Source organism: Schistocerca americana, chromosome 6 (genome assembly GCF_021461395.2).
Source record: "Schistocerca americana isolate TAMUIC-IGC-003095 chromosome 6, iqSchAmer2.1, whole genome shotgun sequence".
NCBI classification, from domain to species: Eukaryota; Metazoa; Arthropoda; class Insecta; order Orthoptera; family Acrididae; genus Schistocerca; species Schistocerca americana.
The window spans coordinates 235866001-235891860 of record NC_060124.1 but is presented as its reverse complement, the minus strand read 5'-3'; positions in this window follow the sequence as shown (position 1 = coordinate 235891860).

Genomic DNA, 25860 nt, shown 5'->3' with positions numbered 1-25860 from the left:
CATGGCCCGATCGGGGTCGTCGCACAGATTCCCGATTGGGTTTAAATCCTGGGAGTGTCACGGCTGGAAGAGTACGGTAAACTCATTCTGGTGTTTTTCGAACCACACACGTATTCTGCGAGCTGTGTGACACGTTACATTGTCCTGCTGGTAGGTAGCACCGTACCGAGGAGAAACAAACTCCACATATGGGTGGACGTGGTCTCCAAGGACAGATGAATACTTTTTTTAATCCACTGGGCCTTCCAGAATGACAGAATGACACTCCTTCCTGATTGCAGGGTGTTTGCTTCCAGACGTGTCAGGCTGTACGTGCCAACGACCTCCTGTCCGATGGAGAATGAAGCGTGATTAATCTGAAAATGCCACTTGTCGCCTTTCAGTAGACCTCCAGTTGCAGTATTGGAGTGCCAATTCCAGCATTAGCAGCAGTCAGCATGGGTCCACAAACCAGGCACCTGCTGCGGAAGTCCCATCCTACAACGTCCGCTGAACTGCCGTTGAGGAAACACTGATGGTAGCCCCTTGGTTTATCTGGGTGATCAGTTGCTCAACAGCTGCACGTTTGTACGCCCGTACACATCTCTGCAGCTGTCATTCACACCTGTCGTCCATGACCTGTGGTACATCATAGTTGTCTCGGGACCGCTTTTGGACAGCGCTATTTTGCCATACACAATATACACCGAAGAGCCAAAGAAAGTGGTACACCTGCCTTATATCTTGTAGGGCTCCCGCGAGCACTCAGAGTGCCATAACACGATGTGGCATGGACTCGACTAATGTCTGAAGTAGTGCTGGAGGGAACTGACAGGATGAATCCTCCAGGGCTGTCCATAAATCCGGAGTGAGGTGGGAGGGGGGGGGGGGGGGGGGGGAGAGATCTCTTCTGAACGGCAAGTTAGTTGCAAGGCACCCCAGATATGCTCAATAATGTACACGTCTGGGGAGTCTGATAGCCAGCGGAAGTGTTTAAAGTCAGAAGAGTGTTCTGTAGCAATTCTGGACGTGGGCGGTGTCGCATTGCCCCGCTGAAATTGACAAAGTCCGTCGGAATACACAATGGACATGAATGGGTGCAGGTGATGAGACAGGATGCTTACGTACGTGTCACCTGTCATAGTCCTATCTAGACGTTACAGGGGTCCCATATCACTCAAACTGCACACGCCCCACACCATTACAGAGCCTCCACCAGCTTGAACATGACATGCAGGGACCATGGATTCACGAAGTTATCTCCATACCAGTACACGTCCATCTGCTCGATACAATTTCAAACGTAGATCGCCCAACCAGGTAACATGTTTCCTGTGAAATTTAAAATTTTCCGGGCGAGCTGAATAATCAAAAAGATTTCGGGCTTGCAGCCGGTCGTCGTTAGCTTCCATCCACGATATTTCGAGTGGACAACTGCCAGCCATCCTCAGGTGACCATCGAAGACTGACGAAGACGCCCTCCGTTACGTAATATATAGCGTGCAGCGAGTATTCCGCTCATGCGTCAAAATCATATGGAGATATCGTGGATGGAAGCTAACGACGACCGGCTGCAAGCCCGAAATCTTTTTGATTAACATGTTTTCTGTCATCAAGCGTCCAATGTCGGTTTTGACGGGTCCAGGCAAGGCGTAAAGTCTTCTGTCGTGCAATCATCAAGGGTACACGAGTGGCCTTCGCTCCGGTAGCCCATATCGATGATGTCTTGTTCAATGGTTCGCACGCTGACACTTGTTGATGGCCCAGCATTCAAATCTACAGCAATCTGAGGAGGAGCTGCACTTTTGTCACGCTGAACGATTCTCATCAGTCGTCGTTACTCCCGTTCTAACAGGATCTTTTTCCGGCCGCAGGGATGTAGGAGATTTGATGTTTTACCGGATTCCTGATATTCACGGTACACTCGTGAAATGGTCGTATGGGAAGATCCCCACTTCATCACTACCTCTGAGATGCTGTGTGCCACCGCAGTGGCCGAGCGGTTCAAGGCGCTTCAGGTTTAAGTAGTTCTAAGTCTAGGGGTCTGATGACCTCAGATGTTAAGTCCCATAGTGCTTAGAGCCATTGAATTTAGATGCTGTGTCCCACTGCTCGTGCGCCGACTATAACACCATGTTCAAACTCATTTAAATCTTGATAACCTGCCATTGTAGCAGCTGTGACCGATCTAACAACTGCGCCAGACACTTGTTGTCTTATATAGGCGTTGCCGACCGCTGCACCGTATTCTGCCTTTTTACATGTCTCTGTATTTTAATACGCATGACTGTACCAGTTTCTTTGGCACTTCAGTGTACTTCAACCACGGTGGCATGTGAACAGTTTACAAACTTAGCCTTTCCGGAAATGCTCCCATCCTTGTTCCGAAAGGCAATGGTCGCGCCCTTTTGGACGTCAGATAAATCACTCCGTGTCTGCATTACAACAACAGCTGCACTCTTTTTCGCAGTCCCCGACACGCTTTATATCCTCCACTGCTAGTGATGTTGGACGGTGCGGTCTGTAGCGAAGTCGACATTCTAACTCATCCCAAAGGAGTTCCATTGGTTCAGATCGGGACTGTGGTCAAGTCAGTTCATTACAGGAACGTTATCGTCTACGAATGTCACAGATGTTGCATTATGACAGGGGGCGTATAGTTCCCTTGCTGTACGCGGTACCCAATGCTGTACGCCGGCCGTGTGGCCGAGCGGTTCTAGGCGCTACAGTCTGGAACCGCGCGACCGCTACGGTCGCAGTTTCGAATCCTGCCTCGGGCATGGATGTGTGTGATGTCATTAGGTTAGTTAGGTTTAAGTAGTTCTAACTTCTAGGGGACTAATGACCACAGCAGTTAAGTCCCATAGTGCTCAGAGCCATTTGAACCCAACGCTGTAGAATGTCTTCATATCCTTCCGCATTTAGCGTTTTCTTAAGCACAGTAAGGGGACCACGCCCTAACCGCGAGAAACACACCCGTTAAGCTCGCACGGTGAAGGACAAAGTCGGTGTCACCTTCCAAAGAGGTTGTGGACAGTGTTTTCTGAGATGGATTTTTCTTATCGATTATCTTCGGCAGTGCAATAGCAGGCGGACACTATGAAATCTTCTGGGCCAACAGTGTGAAAAAAGATACTGTCGGGAGAGTACTCAGTTGCAAATGAAAACAAAGAATATCCTCATTTTGCAAATATCGCAGCTCATGATTTATGTACCTAATCAACTGGAAAACTGAGGGATTTTAAGAACAAATTGTTGAAACAACTACTGCATTTACGAGATTTAACACCTCCTGGCTTTCACATATCCCCATATATATATATTTTTTTTTTTTGGTCATCAGTCTACTGACTGGTTTGATGCGACCCGCCACGAATTCCTTTCCTGTGCTAACCTCTTCATCTCAGAGTACCACTTGCAACCTACGTCCTCAATTATTTGCTTGGCGTATTCCAATCTCTGTCTTCCTCTACAGTTTTTGCCCTCTACAGCTCCCTCTAGTACCATGGAAGTCATTCCCTCATATGTCAGCAGATGTCCTATCATCCTGTCCCTTCTCCTTATCAGTGTTTTCCACATATTCCTTTCCTCTTCGATTCTGCGTAGAACCTCCTCATTCCTTACCATATCAGTCCACCTAATTTTCAACATTCGTCTATAGCACCACATCTCAAATGCTTCGATTCTCTTCTGTTCCAATTTTCCCACAGTCCATGTTTCACTACCATACAATGCTGTACTCCAGACGTACATCCTCAGAAATTTCTTCCTCAATTTAAGGCCGGTATTTGATATTAGTAGACTTCTCTTGGCCATAAATGCCTATTTTGCCATGGCGAGTCTGCTTTTGATGTCCTCCTTGCTCCGTCCGTCATTGGTTATTTTACTGCCTAGGTAGCAGAATTCCTTAACTTCATTGACTTCGTGACCATCAATCCTGATGTTAAGTTTCTCGCTGTTCTCATTTCTACTACTTCTCATTACCTTCGTCTTTCTCCGATTTACTCTCAAACCATACTGTGTACTCATTAGACTGTTCATTCCGTTCAGCAGATCATTTAATTCTTCTTCACTTTCACTCAGGATAGCAATGTCATCAGCGAATCGTATCATTGATATCCTTTCACCTTGTATTTTAATCCCACTCGTGAACCTTTCTTTTATTTCCATCATTGCTTCCGCCATGTACAGATTGAAGAGTAGGGGCGAAAGGCTACAGCCTTCTTAATACGAGCACTTCGTTCTTGATCGTCCACTCTTATTATTCCCTCTTGGTTGTTGTACATATTGTATATGGCCCGTCTCTCCCTATAGCTTACCCCTACTTCTTTCAGAATCTCGAACAGCTTGCACCATTTTATATTGTCGAACGCTTTTTCCAGGTCGACAAATCCTATGAAAGTGTCTTGATTTTTCTTTAGCCTTGCTTCCATTATTAGCCGTAACGTCAGAATTGCCTCTCTCGTCCCTTTGCTTTTCCTAAAGCCAAACTGATCGTCACCTAGCGCATTCTCAATTTTCTTTTCCATTCTTCTGTATATTGTTCTTGTAAGCAGCTTCGATGCATGAGGTGTTAAGCTGATTGTGCGATAATTCTCGCACTTGTCATCTCTTGCCGTCTTCGGAGATGTGTGGATGATGCTTTTCCGAAAGTCAGATGGTATATCGCCAGATTCATATATTCTACACACCAACGTGAATAGTCGTTTTGTTGCCACTTCCTCCAATGATTTTAGAAATTCTGATGGAATGTTATCTATCCCTTCTGCCTTATTTGACTGTAAGTCCTCCAAAGCTCTTTTAAATTCCGATTCTAATACTGGATCCCCTATCTCTTCTAAATCGACTCGTGTTTCTTCTTCTATCACATCAGACAAATCTTCACCGTCATCTTCACCATACACTCTTAATGTTACCACCGTTGCTTTTAATGTCGCCAAAGGTTGTTTTGACTTTCCTGTACGCTGAGTCTGTCCTTCCGATATTCATATCTTTTTCGATGTCTTCACATTTTTCCTGCATCCATGTCGTCTTAGCTTCCCTGCACTTCCTATTTATTTCATTCCTCAGCGACTTGTATTTCTGTATTCCTGATTTTCCCGGAACATGTTTGTACTTCCTCCTTTCAACTGAAGTATTTCTTCAGTTACCCGTGGTTTCTTCGCAGCTACCTTCTTTGTGCCTATGTTTTCCTTCCCAACTTCTGTGATGGCCCTTTTTAGAGATGTCCATTCGTCTTCAACTGTACTGCCTACTGCGCTATTCCTTCTTGCTGTATCGATAGCGTTAGAGAACTTCAAACGTATCTCGTCATTCCTTAGTACTTCCGTATCCCATTTCTTTGCGTATTGATTCTTCCTGACTAATGTCTTGAACTTCAGCCTACTCTTCCCCATATCTAAAGCAATTATTGAAGGGAAACCTTCCTGAATACAGTGAAGAGATTAAGGTACAATAAGCAAATCATTAAAGGAGACAAAATAAATGGCGCAACCCACTGATGTGCAGTAATTCATTTTCAGCGTTTGAAGTGGAACATCACTGTAGCACAGTCTACGCTGAGCTGGTGAAAGCGTGTAAAAACAATGTACCATCGTATGGCACAATGATTAGCTGACGGAGACGCTTCCAGCGTGGCCAAACAAGTCTGAATTACAATGAACGAACTGGCAGACGTTTCTGTGAAGAGCCGAAAATCGCGAGAGAAGTGGAGATCCTGGTGCTCTTACAGGTGACAGTGGAAAAAGTGAAAAATAATTCAGGGATCTGTTTTCTGCATCGTGTGCCACATTTTGAAAATGACAAACGACGTCCCCAGCGGCGTTTCGAATTGCTCACACCAGTACAAAAATCAGTCAGATTTTAGGTAGCAGCGGAAATGTTGCAGGTCTATCAGGCAAATCCAGATTTCTTTAGTCGCCTAATCATCAAGGACGAGTTCTGAGTGTATCACATGACACCGAGACAGAGAAGCAAACCAAGCAGCGGGAACATATTGAGGTGACGACCTCCAAAAAAGACGGAGACCTAACCATCATACGAGATAGTGATGTTCAGTATTTTCGAGGCTACCATAGTGTGCAGCTAATAAATTCTGTCCAAGGGCGTGTTTCTGCTTCACGACAGAGCTCCAACTCATCCTGTGCAGCATAGTGGCACATGCTTCGCCCAAACCGCGGTATACTCCTAACAGTGACTTCTCCCATATTCTTCGTATAAAGTATAAAGTAACCATTCAGGAATGCACGAATACAAGTCACTTAGGAATGAAATGAATAGGAAGTGCAGGGAAGCTAAGGCGAAATGGCTACATGAAAAAATGTGAAGGAATCGAAAAAGAAATGATTGTTGGAAGGACTGACTCAGCATACACCATACAGGACAAGACAGCTTTAGGTGAAACTAATAGCAAGTGCGAAACATTAAGCTGTAGGGGGTAAAAACTATAGAGGAAGACAGAGACTGGAATGCATCCAGAAAATAGCTGAGGATGTAGGTTGCAATTGCTACTCTGAGACGAAAAGATTGGCACTCGTGGCGGGCCGGATCAAACCAGTCAGAATACTGATGACCTAAAAAAAAAAAAAAAATGCGTGACAGAAAGACGGCGAGGTGGACTTCCAGATGGAAAACACGCGTAACAGCCAAAAATTAGAGGTCTCCGCCAAGTCTTCCGTCATAGGAAAAATGTATCGCACTGAAACGCGAAAATGTGGCGAAGTCCCAACTCTAAATTTCAAGTTTGCAACAACTTTTTCGAGGTGAAAAATAATTAGAACTTTATGACTGCCTTCGAAAACAGATGCTTAGTAGAATTTCGAGGATGCGCATCAAGAATGTAATCTGCTAACTAGAAAACTTTCTGAAAAATTTCGCTAGCCAAAAAGGGTGCTACGTTGAAAATTACATTTTTTACCTAACAAACATAATCTTTATCTGCAAGGCGAAGAGGTTCTTAGTTTTTTCTAGTAGAATTGACGTAAGAAGCTGAAGTAAACGAAACGGTCTGTCATATTTTCAACAGGTGTGGCGAATTATCACTACGAACAGGGTGTCCCGTTTATATTCCATTAAGTACGTAACGCTGTAGACCTCACAGACATTTAGCTCTCGAAATTTAGAATTCCACCCTCGTATGGTACTCGGAATAGGAACTTGGAAAGAAACATGATACTTCCACAATTTTGCTCACCCACAGTTTGAATATATTCCTTGATTAGTTGTCCATTTATTAAGACTTTTGAACAGAATAAATGGCGTCCTCTTATTGAATACAATCATATTATAACACGACAGTCCGTAGGATATCATGGCGAAATTAGAAGGTGAATCTGTTGTCTTCTACTGTGAACATGTTTCACGTACTTTGGGTGACTGCATGCGCCTCAATACACAGTAATTCTCCTGGCGCCTTATGCGACTGGAAGGCAACGTAATCTTGAATCTCGGGGATTACCAGATCTCTAAGTTTCTTTTCAGGTGCAGGAGGCGCTTTCTTATCAGTTTATTCTCCACTTCAGTTGTATTTACGTGGAGATACTATTCCACGAATCGAGTTTCATCGTCATTGCGCTTCGTGGCTACAACATGCAACCAGGCACCGTTACGCAACTCTTCCGTCTCTGACCGAAAGCGGCGTAACGTTAGGCGGACGGGACGGCGGCGTGGCGGTACTTAGCCGTCGGCACACGGACCGTGCTGTCGAACGTTAACGTTGAGCGTGCCAAGTTCAACGCGCTGCTGAACGCTCAGGAACGATGCGACTTGTGCATACGGTACGTGGGGTCCCAACGTGGTATACGCGATCGCAACGCACTCCAGCGGCAGTTGGGGGATATTTCTAGTTCGTAAATCACATTTTTTACTAAACGGGCGCACGTAAAATTCCCACGTTAGCTCTATTAAAACTCTCATTTCCTCCATTGTCCACGAAAAGGAAAGTACCATGTCCAATCAATAAGGACACAGGCTTATTAAAGTTCCATTACAAACAGTGCGATACAAATTTGCAATACTTCTTCACATAAGATAAACATTATTTCATCATTCCGAGATTTTTAGTAAAACCCCAGGGTCAGTCTTACTTGATCACTGTCCCTACCCAGTAGCAGAATCTTTGCAACACGTGAATTACGAAGCGTAAAAGAAAAAGGAGCAGAATAGCTTTACACAAGTAGCGCAAGCTGTCCTAGAGATCAAGCCAATCGAACACCCAAAGAAAGGTGAACTTATATTTACGTAACATCAAAAATTTACTATTTAGTTATATTAAATTAATGATAAAGTAAAGGAACCTAATAAAAACGCAAATGTTAGGAAAAAAAATTTATGTTCTGGCGAGTCGTGAACCATCGCCCAAACATAAAGATTTCTCGTGTCAGTGACACTACTCTACGACGCTACACGAGCATCATAAAAGTAAGTTTATAGGATCTTACCAATGTTATCACTTGCTGAAAGCTTTAATCGTAACTGTGTTAATAATTGAAATTTAATTATAACAAATTGTACCAAAAACAACGTGTTATGGGTGCATCCTCAGTGTATTGCTGCCTTCAAATAGCATACTCTCATAATGCGCAAGTTACAATAATTCTTTTGCTACGAATATGATGTTTCTCATTATTTTATTGCAGCGGATCACACAGTTAACAAAGGGTTTTCAGTCATTCTCAATTTTCTGGTGCTCAGATACGGCATATATATACGTATAGGCTTGAAATTAATGCCAAGATGGCTCCTCACAACTTTATACTGAAGGGAGATGGCGTGCGTGTGACGTAGGTGGCGATGCGCCATCTCATTGGTCAACGCTGAGACGCACGCTAAGAATATCCAACATGCCAGATATTGCTCTGCACGTTCGGAAAGACTCCCGAACGTGCTATTCCACACTATGACGTCAGAAACTCGCCACGCTCAACGCTCAACGTTCGGTGGCACGGTCCGTGTCCCAACGGCTTTAGCAGCCACAAAACACCGGAGACGAGGCTGTCCAGGAGCCCACCCGAGAGGGTAGGTGACAGTAGGAAGAGCCACCAGCACAAACAGCAGCTGGCTCTGGCTTCTTAGAATTCCAACGTAAAAGCTTATGGAAGAAACATCACGTCTGAATAAAAAATAACTGGTTCGAGTGGGGTGTGGAGCATATTTCCTATTGAAGGCAATGAAACTATATTTTCGTGATACAAAAATATTTAATATACATGATGGAAATGGAAACAGTTAAAACGTCAAGTGCCAGTTAAATATTTATCAATTTTTGTAAACATGTTCATCATATAATGGGTATTAAATAGACAATTTTTCATTCCTTGTGGAATTGATGTCCACCATCAATGCCATTATGAGGTGTGAGCCCCACAGATATGAATACTCAGTTGTATTCGCTGTGCCATGGGAGCAAACAGCGTTTGAAGGGTATCTTGAGAATTTTCGTGATGTGCCTAGTTGGACGCCGATGAATGTATGCCTACGGCTGCCTATTAAATCCAAGAGACGATGTTTGGGTGACAGATGAAGGGACCGCGCAGGCCAGTGAGGCATTCGGACATTCACCAATGTTTTTTATGTGTACTGCAGTGTTCGATCCTGTATTATCGTGCTGAATAGGCTATTACAGTTGGCAGTTATAAGAGTCGGGGGACATGAAAGGGAAGCAGTGGTTGGGAAGGGAGTGAGACAGGGTTGTAGCTTCTCACCGATGTTATTCAATCTGTATATTGAGCGAGCAGTAAAGGAAACAAAAGAAAAATTCGGAGTAGCTATTAAAACCCATGGAAAAGAAATAAAAACTTAGAGGTTTACCGATGACATTGTAGTTCTGTCAGAGACAGCAGGGGACTTGGAAGAGCAGCTGAACGGAATGGACAGTGTCCTGAAAGGAGGATATAAGACGAACATCAAGAAAAGCAAAACGAAGATGATGGAATGTAGTCGAATTAAGTCGGGTGATGCTGAGGGAATTAGATTAGGAAATGAGACACTTAAAGTAGTAAAGGAGTTTTGCTATTTGGGGAGCAAAATAACTGATGATGGTCGAAGTAGAGAGGATATGAAATGTAGACTGACAATGCCAAGGAAAGCGTTTCTGAAGAAGAGAATTTTGTTAACGTCGAGTGTAGATTTAAGTGTAAGGAAGTCGTTTCTGAAAGTATTAGTATGGAGTGTACCCATGTATGGAAGTGAAACATGGACGATAAATAGTTTGGACAACAAGAGTATAGAAGCTTTCGAAATGTGGTGCTACAGAAGAATGCTGAAGATTAGATAGATAGATCACATACCTATTGAGGAGGTATTGAATAGCACTGGGGAGAAGAGGAGTTTGTGGCACAACTTGACTAGAAGAAGGGGTCGGTTGGTAGGACATGTTCTGAGGCATCGAAGGATCACCAATTTAGCATTGGAGGGCAGCGTGGAGGGTAAAAACCGTAGAGGGAGACCAAGAGATGAATACACTAAGCAGATTCAGAAGGATGTAAGTTGCAGTAGGTACTGGGAGATGAAGAAGCTTGCGCAGGATAGAGTAGCATGGAGAGCTGCATCAAACCAGTCTCAGGACTGAAGAATACAACAACAAAAGGCTATTGCATTTGGCACGCTGATCATCATGGGTATGACAAAAAGGATTTACCATTTATGGTAAACCTTTCAGCTGTCATTTATTTTGCATAATTAGCTGCTAGTGTCGATCAATGACGTTTAGGAAGTTTAGCTGGCATAAATGGTAGGAAAGTTATACCATAATTTGAACAAAAGTAAACTACTTTTGTTCACTTTAAAGTATAAGTTTCTTGCCGTTCATACCAGCTGAGCTTGAGAATGGTCACTGACTGAAACTAGTAGTGAATTGTGCAAAATAAATGACAGCTGAAGTGTTCACTACGAATTTTAACAAGGATTTACCATTCTTGCCGCATATTGGTGAGAATTCATCCTCCCATGAGAATTGCCAAATCAAACATTTCCCCAGCCATTAACTCCCCACGCCATGATCCCAGAATTTGGAGGATTATGGGCCTTGTGAATCGCTGCTTCCTGTGAACTTTCACTAGAGCGTCTACGGACACAATAACATCATTCTGATCGCCACAAACAGAAGCGAGTTTCATCGCTGAACACCACAGGATGGCACTCAATGACCCAATCGAACTTTGCTCTACAACATGCAAGTCTCTGATATCTGTGGTATGGTTTCAGCAGTAAGCGACGATTGACAATTGGAGATCTCAACGCAGATCCCTGTCATCTGTTCAGGGCAGTTCGCAGAGACATTCTGATAGTAACCTCTACCCGGATTTCACTTGTTGTAGTGTATCAGAGCCTACGAACTTACTGTACTGTAGTTCTTCTGGAAGGAGCCGTCCCTACTGTTCTTGACACACGGCCGTCCTCTGTCCATCTGGTCACCACTACTTCTGCGCTTCAACCGGGTGTCTGTGCGATCTGGCGATAGGACCGCCCCCCTCCCCCCCCCCCCCCCCCCGATCCCTTACGTCGATGAACTGGCCTTTCTCAAAGTGTAAAAGATGGTGATAAGTTGAACGTGCACGTCCTCTAGGCATGTTGTGCTGCAGTCTCTGCCAAAAAAGTTCCAGTAATGTTAGGCACACCAAATAATACAGGGTGGTCCACTGATTGTGACCGGGCCAAATATCTCACGAAATACGCATCATACGAAAAAAAAATACAAAGTACGAAACTCGTCTAGCTTGAAGGGGGAAACCAGATGGCGCTATTGTTGGCCCGCTAGATGCCGCTGCCATAGGTCAAACGGATATCAACGGCGTATTTTTTAAATAGGAACCACCATTTTTTATTACCTATTCGTGTAGTATGCAAAGAAATATGAATGTTTTAGTTGGACCACTTTTTTCGCTTTCTGATAGATGGCGTTGTAACAGTCACAAACGTATAAGTACGTGGTATCGCGTAACATTCCGCCAGTGCAGACGGTATTTGCTTCGTGATACATTACCCGTGTTAAAATGGACCGTTTGCCAATAGCGGAAAAGGTCGATATCGTATTGATGTATGGCTGTTGTGATCAAAATGCCCAACGGGCGTGTGCTATGCATGCTGCTCGGTATCCTGGACGACATCATCCAAGTATCCGGACCGTTCGCCGGATAGTTACGTTATTTATGGAAACAGGAAGTGTTCAGCCACATGTGAAACGTCAACCACGACCTGCAACAAATGATGATGCCCAAGTAGGTGTTTTAGCTGCTGTCGCTGCTAATCCGCACATCAGTAGCTGACAAATTGCGCGAGAATCGGGAATCTCATAAACGTCGGTGTTGAGAATGCTACATCAACATCGATTGCACCCCTACCATATTTCTATGCGCCAGGAATTGCATGGCGACGACTTTGAACGTGGTGTACAGTTCTGCCACAGGGCACAAGAGAAATTACGGGACGATGACAGATTTTTTGCACGCATTCTATTTAGCGACGAAGCGTCATTCACCAACAGCTGTAACGTAAACCGGCATAATATGCACTACTGGGCAACGGGAAATCCACGATGGCTGCGACAAGTGGAACATAAGCGACCTTGGCGGGTTAATGTATGGTGCGGCATTATGGGAGGGAGGATAATTGGCCCCATTTTATCGATGGCAATCTAAATGGTGCAATGTATGCTGATTTCCTACGTAATGTTCTACCAATGTTACTACAAGATGTTTCACTGCATGACAGAACGGCGATGTACTTTCAACATGATGGATGTCCGGCACATAGCTAGCGTGCAGATGAAGCGGTATTGAATAGCATATTTCATGACAGGTGGATTGGTCGTCGAAGCACGTTCACCGCATCTGACGTCCCCGGATTTCTTTCTCTGGGAAAAGTTGAAGGGTATTTGCTATCGTGATCCACCGACAACGCCTGACAACATGCGTCAGCGCACTGTAAATGCATATGCGAACATTACGGAAGGCGAACTTCTCGCTGTTAAGAGGAATGTCGTTGCACGTATTGCCAAATGCATTGAGGTTGACGGGCATCATTTTGAGCGTTTATTGGATTAATGTGGTATTTACAGGTAATCACGCTGTAACAGCATGCGTTCTCAGAAAAAGTTCACAAAGGTACATGTATCACATTGGAACAACCGAAATAAAATGTTCAAACGTACCTACGTTCTGTATTTTAATTTAAAAAACCTACCTGTTACCAACTGTTCGTCTAAAACTGTGAGCCATATGTTTGTGAGTATTACAGTGCCATCTATCACAAAGCGAAAAAAGTGGTCCAACTAAAACATTCATTTTTCTTTACGTACTACACGAATACGTAATAAAAATAGGGGTTCCTATTTTTTAAAAAAGTAGTTGATATCCGTTTGACCTATGGCAGCGCTATCTAACGGGCCAACCATAGCGCCATCTGGTTTCCCCCTTCAAGCTAGACAAGTTCCGTTCTTTGTAGTTTTTTGTTTGACGCTTATTTCGTGAGATATTTGGCCCGGTCACGATCAATGGACCACCGTGCATGCTCACATCGTTTTCACCTATAGGGACAGCGTTCTTCTTTACTGAAAATAGGGTCACATAAGACTGAAATGCTAATTAACATATTTCACAGGCGCATCAGCAACAAGTAAACGGTGTATTTGTTTGGTAGCTTTGGAGGGAGGAGTTCATTGTGTATTATTTTCCGTTTCCGGAAATGTGTAATAAAATGCATAAGTTCAGGTGACATGCGTCATCAGATGAACTGAAAACGCCCTTCGTAAATAAGTCCAAGCCGTCTGTGTAAAGATAATCACAAAATAATCGTTAGCTGAAGCGTTTAGTTTCAATAAACGGCTAACGCATCTTTTTTTTCTACTGCTCCTTTGCGCTTCAGAGGCAGCATTGGGGTCTAAAGTCAGTTTCTGACGTTTTGTTTGAGAAAACGGGTGGTGGTGTCTGATGTCATCTATGAATTCTGCTCTTAGTTTCCCTCGTTTTGATCTTCCATCCACTTTCTACACGTTAACTTCCAGACACACTGTCTGATCAAAAGTATCAGGAAACCTAATAGTGAATATTAATAAGGGATGTGTCTATCCTTGTCCTTATGAGTGTTTGAACTGTGCTGGGTGGACTTTCAAAGAGCAATCTGAATGTCTATGGAAGAATGGCGACCCATTCTTCCTCAGCATCCAAATCCAGAGAAGGTGGTGATCTAGGATGTTGATGTCTGGAGCCAAGACGTTGTATCTCATCCCAAGCGTGTTCCATCAGTCAATCGTCTCCTGGATGTTTCTCTATTGTACACAGCACAGAATGCTGCAAAATGTGTTTATATACTTCCGCACTTAGTGTTTTCTCAAGCGCAATAAGGGGACCACACCGTAACGACGAAAACATCCTCGTACATCGCTGTTGGTACTACACTTGATGGTACGTTACGTTCTCCAGGCATTCACCAAACCCAGACCCTTCCATCAGATTGCCTCTGGGTACAGCGTGGTCCATCAAATCACTCGCTTCCTCTCGTTCCCTCTCCAGTGGCGTCACTGTTTACACCACCTCAAGCATCACTTAGCGTTGACCACAGAAATGGGGGGCTCCAACCCTACTGAACGTTATCGCACCCCTTTGAAGTGTAGGGTGACAGCAATATTTGCTGTGCCACACAGGGTGGAAACACTAGATACCGTTGAAAACCATTCGACGAAATTTGAATGCAATCCTAAGCAAATGTGTTTTTATATTTTTTCATCCCTCCTCTTTCGAGCCCTAGTTTGGGGTGACCACGGAATGGTGCGACTCTGATACACGCATGCATAAATTGACAAAGTGTTTCTCTAACATTGCCCAGTTCGAACAACACGCCTGGTGCAACACACTTACCTTTTTCCATATCGTTAGAAGTTTACCTATCAGACACTTCGACACCAATAAAGTCACGAGGCTGCTCTAGCGCCTTAGGAGTAAAAACTCCTTCGACTCCCGTAGGTGGAGTTTGCCTACGAGAAATATAATTTTTAAGTGGTGGCAATGTGCAGTTATCAGGTTGCCCTCCATTTAGAGGCTGTCGCACGCAGCGACTGTTATTGACTTGTAAATAAATGATTTCAGCTATCAGTAGTCCTTTTGAAATTTTATTCGCAGATCTAGATTTCAGCTAGAAACTAGCCATTCTCATTGCACTATCGCCGGCCGGCGTGGCCGTGCGGTTCTAGGCGCTACAGTCTGGAACCGAGCGACCGCTACGGTCGCAGGTTCGAATCCTGCCTCGGCCATGGATGTGTGTGATGTCCTTAGGTTAGTTAGGTTTAATTAGTTCTAAGTTCTAGGCGACTGATGACCTCAGAAGTTAAGTCGCATAGTGCTCAGAGCCATTTGAACCATTTCAAAGCACTATCATTTATGATCAATGCATGTAATGACTGCTGGTCGGGCTTCATTCACAGTTCATTGAACAGCAGGCATTACATGCATTGAACAGAAATGATAGTGCATTGAGAATGGCTAGTTTCTAGCTGAAATCTGGATCTGCCAATAAAATTTCAAAAGGACGACTGATAGCTGAAATCTATTATTTACAGTGTGCAGTTACTTGGATGTATTTTTTTCTGGGTAGACATATTTCATTGTGATTGGCAAACAAATAAAGTGTTAATCTTACGCTGTTCCTATTGTCACATCACTTTTACGACAAATTAATACATCAAAGAAAACCACATTTGGATTTTTTTAAATAATACACACATCAAAAAGCGTTTTGCATCACCTCAGTTCCGAGAGTTCCGGACCCTGTGCAAAAAATTGGAATAGAGGTCAACATAAACATTATTTCCGTCCTTTTTATTGCTCACGAATTCCACACATTGCATGTTGTACCACCATACAGCGCGGCCTTCAGATGTGGTGAACCAAATTGCTTTACATACCGGTACCTTTAATATCAAGTAGCACGTCCTCTTGCAGTGATGCATGCCTGTATTCGTCGTGGCATATTATCCACAAGTTCATCAAGGCACTGTTGGTCCAGATTGTCCCACTCCTCAACGGCGATTCGGCATAGATCCCTCAGAGTGGTTGGTGGGTCATGTTGTCCATAAACAGCCCTTTTCAATCTATCCCAGGCATGTTCCATAGGCTTCATGTCTGGAGAAAATGCTGGCCACTCTAGTCGAGCGATCTCATTATCCTGAAGGAACTCATTCACAAGATGTGCACGATGGGGGCACAAGTTGTCCATGAAGAAGAATGCCTCGCCAATATGTCGCCGATACGGTTGCACTACCGGTTGGAAGATGGCATTCACGTATCGTACAGCCATTACGGCGCCTTCCATGGCCTCCAGCGGCACACGTCGGCCCCACATAAAGCCACGCCAAAACAGCAGGGAACCTCCACCTTGCTGCACTGGCTGGACAGTGTGTCTAAGGCGTTCAGCCTGACGGAGTTGCCTCCAAACACGTCTCCGTCGATTGTCTGGTTGAAAGCATATGCGACACTCATCGATGAAGAGAACGTGATACCTTCCTGAACGGTCCATTAGGCATGTTATTGGGCCCACCTGTAACGCGCTGCGTGGTGTTGTTGCAAAGATGCACCTCACCATCGACGTCGGGAATGAAGTTGCGCATCATGTAGCGTATTGTGTACAGTTTGAGTCGTAACACGACGTCCTGTGGTTGCACGAAAAGCATTATTCAACATGGTGGCATTGCTGTCAGGGTTTCTCCGAGCCACAATCCGTAGGTAGCGGTCACCCGCTGCAGTAGTAGCCCTTGGGCGGCCTGAAGAGGAATGTCATCGACAGTTCATGCCTCTTTATATCTCCGCCATGTCCGAACAACATCGGTTTGGTTCACTCAGAGACGCCTGGACACTTCCCTTGTTGAGAGCCTTTCCTGGCACAAAGAAACAATGCGGACGCGATCGAACCGCGGTATTGACCGTCCAGGCATGTTTGAGGTACATTTCTGATGGAATGACTGGAACTGATCGGCTGTCGGACCCCCTCCGTCTAATAGGCGCTGCTCATGCACGATTGTTTACATCTTTGGGCAGGTTTAGTGACATCCATGAGCAGTCAAAGGGACTGTGTCTGTGATACGGCATCCACAGTCAACGTCCATTTTCAGGAGTTCTGGGAACCGGGGTGATGCAAAACTTTTTCTGATGTTTGTATTTTTCTCATGTTGCTGGGCACTCCGCACTTTAGAATGCATACAAACAAATATATGTTTTATGTATATGTGGTATCTGTATTTTCTGACACGTTCGATGGAACAGACACACACACACACACACACACACACACACACACACACACACACAAATGTGAGACGGCAAGTGATCTCTTCAGTGAAGATGCACACCAGGCTCGAAATCTTATGCCGGCCTGGGTGGCCGAGCGGTTCTAGGCGCTTCAGTCTGGAACCGGGCGACCACTTACGGTCGCAGGTTCGAATCCTGCTTCGGGCATGGATGTGTGTGATGTCCTTAGGTTAGTTAGGTTTAAGTACTTCTAAGTTCTTGAGGACCGATGACCTCAGCTGTTAAGTCGCATAGTGCTCAGAGCCATTTTTTTCGAAATCTTACGGTAATCGCCAAAATGCCGCGAGTAATGAGGATATTGGGCAAGGGACACTACATTAGTACACTCATGTCCGGAAAAAACAGATCACCTTGAACGACTAGAGAGGGAACGTGCATATTCTGAGGACATGTACATGAGTATGTTCTGCAGAAATGAGTAGCATTTGAACCACGACGGCCCGCGGGTTCAAGGTCAACATCGATACGACGGCGCAACATCATTTACCGGTAAAATGTGGTTGCGGTTCTAGTTGTCGCTATAAACTGAAGGTAATGTATTAGTGTGACTCGAGCACACGTACAGGGTGCCTCGCAGACGTATGCGCGAACCGTACTGTCAATTTAGCCAGACTGAAAGAGGGCGCATTATTGGCACGAGAGAATGTGATCCATCCATTCGGCAAACTGGAGCTAGTGTGGGACGAAGAGTTTCGGCAGTGCAACGGGTGTGAGCAGAATGGTTCATCGAAGGGCGTGGAACAAGACGAGACGGGTCAGGTCGCACCAGCCAGATCACTCCAGACATGATCGACACATTTTACGAATGGCACTGCAGGACAGATCTGCGTCCTCCTCGGCTCTGGCGCAACAGTGGAACAGCGGTGTAACACATCGTAAACTATCAGGAGTGACAGCCAATCGGCATTTATTACAGTACGGGTTACGTGCGCGTCGTCCACTTCTCTGTCTATCTTTGACGAATGTGCAGAAAAATGCTAGACGACAATGGTGTATGGAACGACGTCACTTGAGCCAGAAATGGCAGCAGATAGTGATTTCTGACAAATCCAGGTTCTGTTTCATTGAAAATGATGGCTTTAATTTGGCTCGCCGCAGACAGGGGGAGCGGCATCACAGTGACTGCATTCGCACAAGACGTGCAGAGCCAACTCAAGGCTTTCAGATGTGGGGTGCTACTGCTTACAGCCACAAATCACAGTTGGTCATGCCAAGAGCACTGTGACCAGTGTCACCTACGTGAATGAGATCCTGCGTCCGGTGGCCATACCCTTTCTGCACAACATTCCAGTCACCGTTTTTCAGCAACACAATGCACTACCACGTGTTGCTGCACGAACACGTGTTCCTTGGTGTCACAGGATATCAGTCTTTTGCCCTGGCCCGCCAGATCACTAGAATTGTCGCCAATCGAAAACGTGTGGGATATGGTGAAACGACTGGTGCAGCGCTGTGTCCCAATGCCAACTACCACAGATGAACTTTGGAACGAGGTCAATGCAGCATGGACGGCTGTACCACAGGACGAGATTCACCCTTTATATCTGTCGATGTCTTCTCGCATGGAGCAAGTTATCAGGGCCCATGGCAGACCCCGTGCCTACTAGGCAACAGGACATACGCTAAACCGAGCTCATTGAAATACTGATCGTATCTGCAGAACATACTAATGTATATGTCCTCTGAATATCAACATCCTTACCTAGTCGTTCAAGGTGTTCTGTTCTTTTTTTTTTTTAAGTGATTGTAGCTTGTTGATAAGCGCAGTCGAATCCCGATCCGGCACAAAATTTTTAACTTTCACGACTGATTTAAATCAGTGCCCACTCGCAGCCGATGTTGTAATTTCTTTGTGTCTTAAGTATATATTTTAGGTTACTTGAGTGTTCTTTCGCGACAGCCTGTGGTGTTTCTAGAAAGAGATTTCAAATCGTAGCTTCTGAACGGTCACTATTATCAAATGTTTTTCGTAATACAGGGCTGGTTTTGATGGTAAATAAAACAAGAACGCTGTCAAATATAAATTCACCCAGTGATAAGCAAGAATTTCATTTATTAGCATTATATATTTTTTATTTCTATTAAGGTTCTCATTGTGGACGACGTAAGACGCCCACTTTTAGTTTCCGTACTATTCCGTAGTTTATTAGTTTGTTGTGTAAGATATAAGCTTCAGAATATTTAGTCCAAAGTGTACTTACGGTGTCCGCTGTTCTTCCGTTGCATACTGCAGTCGGCAATTCATTACAGTCGATCACGGTATACGGGTTTTAGTATACGGGTGATAACATATGGTAGCCAATGAGAGTCGCTCAATCTTAAAATATTGGCTGTAACGTGGCTGCTTTTTCCGAATATATCACGATTTCCGAGGTTGTGCTTAGGCTGGGTCTTAATAGCAGAAATTAAACCGCTGCAAGTGAGACGAGCACCAATGAAACTTATAATCTTTGCTGTCACAAATACTTGGTTGTTTTTTCCAAATTCGTCATGATTTCCGAGGTTGGGTTTAGATTGAGATCTAACAGTACAGCTCAAATTGCGAAAGGAGCGTCAAGGAAACTTATAATCTTGATTGTCACAAATACCTGTTTGTTTCTCCCGAATATATCGCACTTACTAAGTTGGTGGTTACCGCTGGGCTTAATCACACAGTTTAAATTGCTGCGAGTGAAATAAAATACCAGCTAACTTCATTAATGTAGCATAAGAAATTACTGACGAACAATGTGATTAGCTACCCATTTTCGACTCATCATTAGTGGCGTTCTCTTCCCATTATTCATCACGCGAGACGTTATCACCAGTAGCACGCAACAGAAAGGTTTCAGTAAGTGCATTTTTACCTAAATCTGCACTGCAGTTTTGGAGGTCTCCTGACGGATACTGGCAAAAGCATGACCGACTTCGTCCCCATCCTTCGCCGATCCGAGAGTTCCCGAGTCTAATGACCTCGTTGTCGACGGACGTTAAACTCCAATCTTGTTTTCTACCTACGCTTCTTGTTGTTGTTGTTGTTGTTGTTACTGTTGTCGTGTTCAGTCCGAAGACTGCTTTGATGCAGCTCTCCTCGGTGGTCTGCCTTGTGCAAGTCTCTTCATCTCTGAAGAACTACTGCAGCGTACATCCATTCGAGCATACTGACTGCATCCCAACCTAGACCTCTCTCTGCAATTTTTATTCCCCCACATTTCCTTTCATTAACAAATTGACATTCCTTGATGTCTCAGAATATGTCGCATTAACAGACCCCATCTTTTAGTCAAATTGTGCCACATATTTTTTTTCCCTAATTCGATTTAGTGCCTCTTCAGTAGTTATTCGCTCTAATCGTCTAACCTTCAACATTCTTCTGTAGCACTACATTTCAAATGATTCTACAGTGAAACTTCTCGAGAAGACACCCCTTTAAGCAGACCCCCTCTTTAAACGATCGTATTTTTAAGGATCCCTTTAAGTCGACCACAAACAACCAGAGCAGAAGGAATTACTATACTGTATTACTGTAAGCTTTCTCGTCGATAATATGACTCCACAATCTCTAAAATTTCATTCTCATTTGTACTTCTAATAGCAAACAGTTCTGACTTTTTTCTCTGTAGTGAACATTCATGGCTACTTTAAGTAAAAGAAAACTTGTTCTTTCACTAGAACAGCCAATTTACGTTATTAGAGAATGAAAAGGACACCTTAGCGTCAGTTACCGAGTGAGTTTCATTGTGGAAAAAGTCAAATACAGAATGCAATTGCAAATCGTAGCAGGTATGTTCACGAACGGGAAGAAAAATCTAAGAAAAATTTAAAGAAAAGATGATGACAACCATCTTAAGACGTTAAGAATGCTGCTTTAGAATGCTTTAATAGAGCATGTGCCAAAGAGTTGCCTATTAATGGACCAATGCTGCAAGAAAAAGTTCTTAATTTGCTTCGGATCTTGGAATTATTTCCATGTACGCAGCTGCTAGTTGGACCGATCTCGTGTTCGACACAGTACTGTTTTTCGAGAAGTCTATTGAGAAAGTGCAGAAGCTAATCAAGATGTTGTATCCGACAGGAAGTCGAGGTTTAGCGTAATAACAAGTGGCTATTGTGATAGTGACATTTACAACAAGGATGAAACTGGTGTATTTTTTTAAAGCTATTCCTGGCAAAACATGAACTATAAAGGATGATCAGAGCAAATACCCCGAAATGGCGAAATAAAGATTAACAATCGGGTTTTTTTTGCTAGCCTCTGCGGTGAAGGAGAAGAACCACTGCTGTTACAGCAAATGGTCCACGTTGCTTAAAAAACAATGCCATGTCCGTGCTTGGAGTCTTCTGGCATGCAAGTAAAATGTATGGATGACGTATGACGTTTTCTTTCTTGGACTGATAACTTAAATTCAAAATTGAGCATTCAGAAACGTAAAATCCTACTTTTCGTAGATAATACACCATGTCATTGCAGCGAAAAGTTATCAAATGTGGAAGTAAATCTTTTTCCTGCCAACACAACATCGTGTGTTTAGCCTCTTCACCATCGTATGATCCGGTGGTTTGAATTAAATTACCGAAAGAAGCTTCTGTGTTCCTTTGTTGCGAAAATGGACAACGCCACACCCGTGTATGACCTAACTAAGTCTGTGACCGTAGGTGATGCTATCAGCTGGATTAAAAGCGCTTGGAATGAAGTGGAAAACGAAACCAATAGAAAATTCTGGTTTTCAGTCTTCACAAAATGTGGATGCAGGAGAAGAAGAAGGTGGCGATGAATCAATATACATTCTCAGTCACCTTGACAGTATTGAATCAGGCGTTTCTACAGTGAACGAAAAAACTGAGTGCTTCAGTGGTGACGATAATTGGGAAGATGTTTGCGGAAATGAAACCAGAGCCCAGTGTAATGACAACCAATACAGTGATAGTGAAAATGAGGCAATTGCCGTAGGGACAATCCCATTAGGCGTTCCTTACATAGTATTGCTAGACACAAGTCTCTTGCTTCTGAGCTTTCCAACAGTAAACTGATGTACTTACTGTCTAAGGTGGAAAAGGAATACGAGCATGTGACTGTAAAAAAACGTATGAAAAAACGTGTGCAGATGTCAATTTCCGCGAATTTACTACGTAAACGATTTGTATGTACTGTATTATTATTACCATTATTCACCAGACAACGAAAAATGCTCTGGAAGTGTCGAAACTTTAGTCAAAGATTATATAAACTGTGTTGATCTGTCATAATTGTATAAACTGTGTTTATATAAGTTTCTGACACGAGAATAATAATAAAAACGGTTATTAATACATTTCATTGTAGCAGTTGCCATCAATTGTATTTAAATGATTACGATCAGCATCACATTTCACCTTGACCACCCTTTAAGAAGACCACCCCTCCAGATGACTGCTTTCTCGCAAAAATTCAAGTGGTCGGCTTAAAGAAGTTTCACTGTATTCTCTACTCGTGTGAACTACTTATTCGTTCACGTTTCATTTACGGTGAATGCAACACTCCACATATGTCTTTCTCATCACCTTCACATATCTCCGTTTCTCTACACTGTTATCTGGGATGAAACATGTTAGTGATAGTGGCCGGATGCCCTTCCCGAGCCCCCACCCCATACCCTCTGGAACGGAGGAATCTGTGTACCCCATCTGTCTGCGTCTAGTGTAAATCTCATATTGAAGTGTGAGAACGTTTTACTAAATGATTGCGTAATGTGTACCTGAGACGGGACGTACCCACCAGCTCAGTGTTTACCTAAATGAATGTGGGAAACCATCTAAAAACAACGTGTAGCCTGGCGAGCTCAACAGCTCTCGTCGTTAATACGACAGGAGGATTCCATCAGGGGCAACTTCGCCTCACGGAATCCCAGAAGCAACACGTAAACGTGCTCGACTATGGGTGCGGATTAACACTGCACATGCACACACATCAAAAAAAGTTTTGCATCACCTCGGTTCCGACAGTTCCGGAACGTGTACAGAAAATTGGAATAAACATAATTTCCGCCCTTTCTATTGCTCATGAAAGCCACACATTGCATGTTGCATCACCATACAGCGAGACATTCCGAGGTGGTGGTCCAGATTGCTGTACACACCGGTACCTCTAATATCCAGTGGCATGTACTCTTGCCTGTATTCGTCGTGGCATACTATCCACATGTTCATCAAGGCGCTGTTGGTCCAGATTGTTCCACTCCTCAACGGAGATTCGGTGTAGATCCCTCAGAGTCGTTGATGGGTCACGTCGTCCATAAACAGCACTTTTCAATTTATCCCAGGCATGTTGGATAGGGTACAAGTCTGGAGAACATGCTGGCCACTCTAGTCGAGCGATGTCGTTATCCTGAAGGAACTCATTCACAAGATGTGCTCGATGGGGGCGCAAATTGTCGTCCATGAAGACGAATGCCTCACCAATATGTTGCCGATATGGCGTTGGAAGATGGCACTGACGTATCGTACAGCCGTTACGGAGCCGTCCATGACCACCAGCGGCGTACGTCGGGCCCACATAACGCCACCTCTAAACAGCAGGGAACCTCCACCTTGCTGCACTGGCTGGACAGTGTGTCGAAGCTGTTCAGCCTGATCGGGTTGCCTCCAAACACGTCTCCGACGATTGTCTGGTTGGAGGCACATGCGACACTCATCGGTAAAGAGAACATGATGAAAATTCTGAGCAGTCCATTCGGTATGTTGCTGGGCCCATCTGTACCGCGCTGCGTGGTGTCGTGGCTGCAAACACGGACCTCGCCATGGACGTCGGGAGTGAAGTTGCTCATCACGCAGCGGATTGCGCACAGTTTGAATCATAACACGACGTCCTGTGGCTGCACGAAAAGCATTATTCAACATGGTGGCGTTCAGTCAGGGTTCCTCCGAGCCATAATCCGTAGGTAGTCGTCATCCACTGCAGTACTAGCCCTTGGGTGGCCTGAGCTATACATGTCATTTACAATACCCGTCTCTCTGTACCTCCTCGATGTCCGAACAATATCGCTTTGGTTCATTCTGAGACGCCTTTACACTTCCCATGTTGAGAGCCCTTCCTGGCACAACGGAAAAATGTTGACGCGATCGAACTGCGGTATTGACCGTCTAGGCATGGTTGAACTACAGACAACACGAGCCGTGTACCTCCTTCCTGGTGGAATGACTGGAACTGATCGGCTGTCGGACCCCCTCCTAATAATAGGCGCAGCTCACGCATGGTTGTTTACATTTTTGGGCGGGTTCTGAGACATCTCTGAACAGTCAAAGGGACTGTGTCTGTGATACAATATCCACAGTCACTGTCTATCTTCAGGAGTTTGGGAACCGGGGTGATGCAAAACGTTTTTTTATGTGTGTATATGTTCAGAAAAAAGACTTTCTAATATATAAATTCATATGCGGCGTTAGCAAATTTCTCTTTTTGGGAAACACATTATTCGCAGTTACCGGTATGCATTTTACAGGAGCTCGACAAAGATATGTAAACACGTGGAGAATGAATACTTGAACATAAAAGCAGATACTAGCCAAGCCTGGTTTGGCGCGCTGTTGTATTTGTCTACGAACGACCCTGTGAAATGGCTTGGCTCTGAGCACTATGGAACTTAACATCTGAGGTCATCAGTCCCCTAGAACTTAGAACTACTTAGACCTAACTAACCTAAGGACATCACACATATCCATGCCCGAGGCAGGATTCGAACCTGCGACCGTAGCAGTCGCGCGGCTCCGGACTAAAGCGACTAGAACCACTCGGCCACCACGGCCGGTCTCTATGAAATGCCTTCAATAAGTTACAAGTTTAAGTCGTGGTTCGAAATGCTCTGTGTAGTTACGAGTGCATTATGTCGGAGCTAACTGAATACGAACGTGAGGAAACTGTTGGTGTTCGTATGGCGGTTGCTTCAGTAACCAAGGCAGACGAAGTGTTCATTGTCTAAAGAGGCATCAACCGAACATTTATACTGCATAGAAGGAAAGCGGAAATATGTTACCCGCTAGTTCAGACGCGGACGAAAGTGAGTGTTGAGAGATCGTGGGAGATGGTCATTGAAGAGGAATGGCACGAAAAATAAGGGGACGACATCTACACAACTGAATGTCGCACTACCGAATCCCGTCAGTATCAAAACAACACAAAGGGAGAGCTGGAATTCCAAAACCACTCCTCAATGATGCAAATACCCCAAACTGGAAAACGAGGTGCCGAAGCCATAAAATCTGAACCAAGATGGCGCAGTCCAATAGTGTTATTTGGTCGGTTGAGTCTTATTGAACACTGTTTCCAATTTCTGGCCGAGTTTACATCCCAAGAGAGAAACATGGCGAGGGTTCAGTAAATGATTTGCGCAGCCATATCGTGGTGTTCCATGAGCCCCATTGTTGCTCTGAAAGGTCGCAATACTGTAAAGGATTATGTGACTGTTTTGAGTGATCAAGTCCATCGCATGATACGAGGCGTGTTTTTTTAAGTAAGTACCGTTTTGAAATTTAAAAAAACGTGCTAAGATATCTCAATAATTCTACTTTTACATGAAAGCCTGTACCTTAATCTACTTTTCTACATAATTTCCATCAATATTAAGGTACTTGT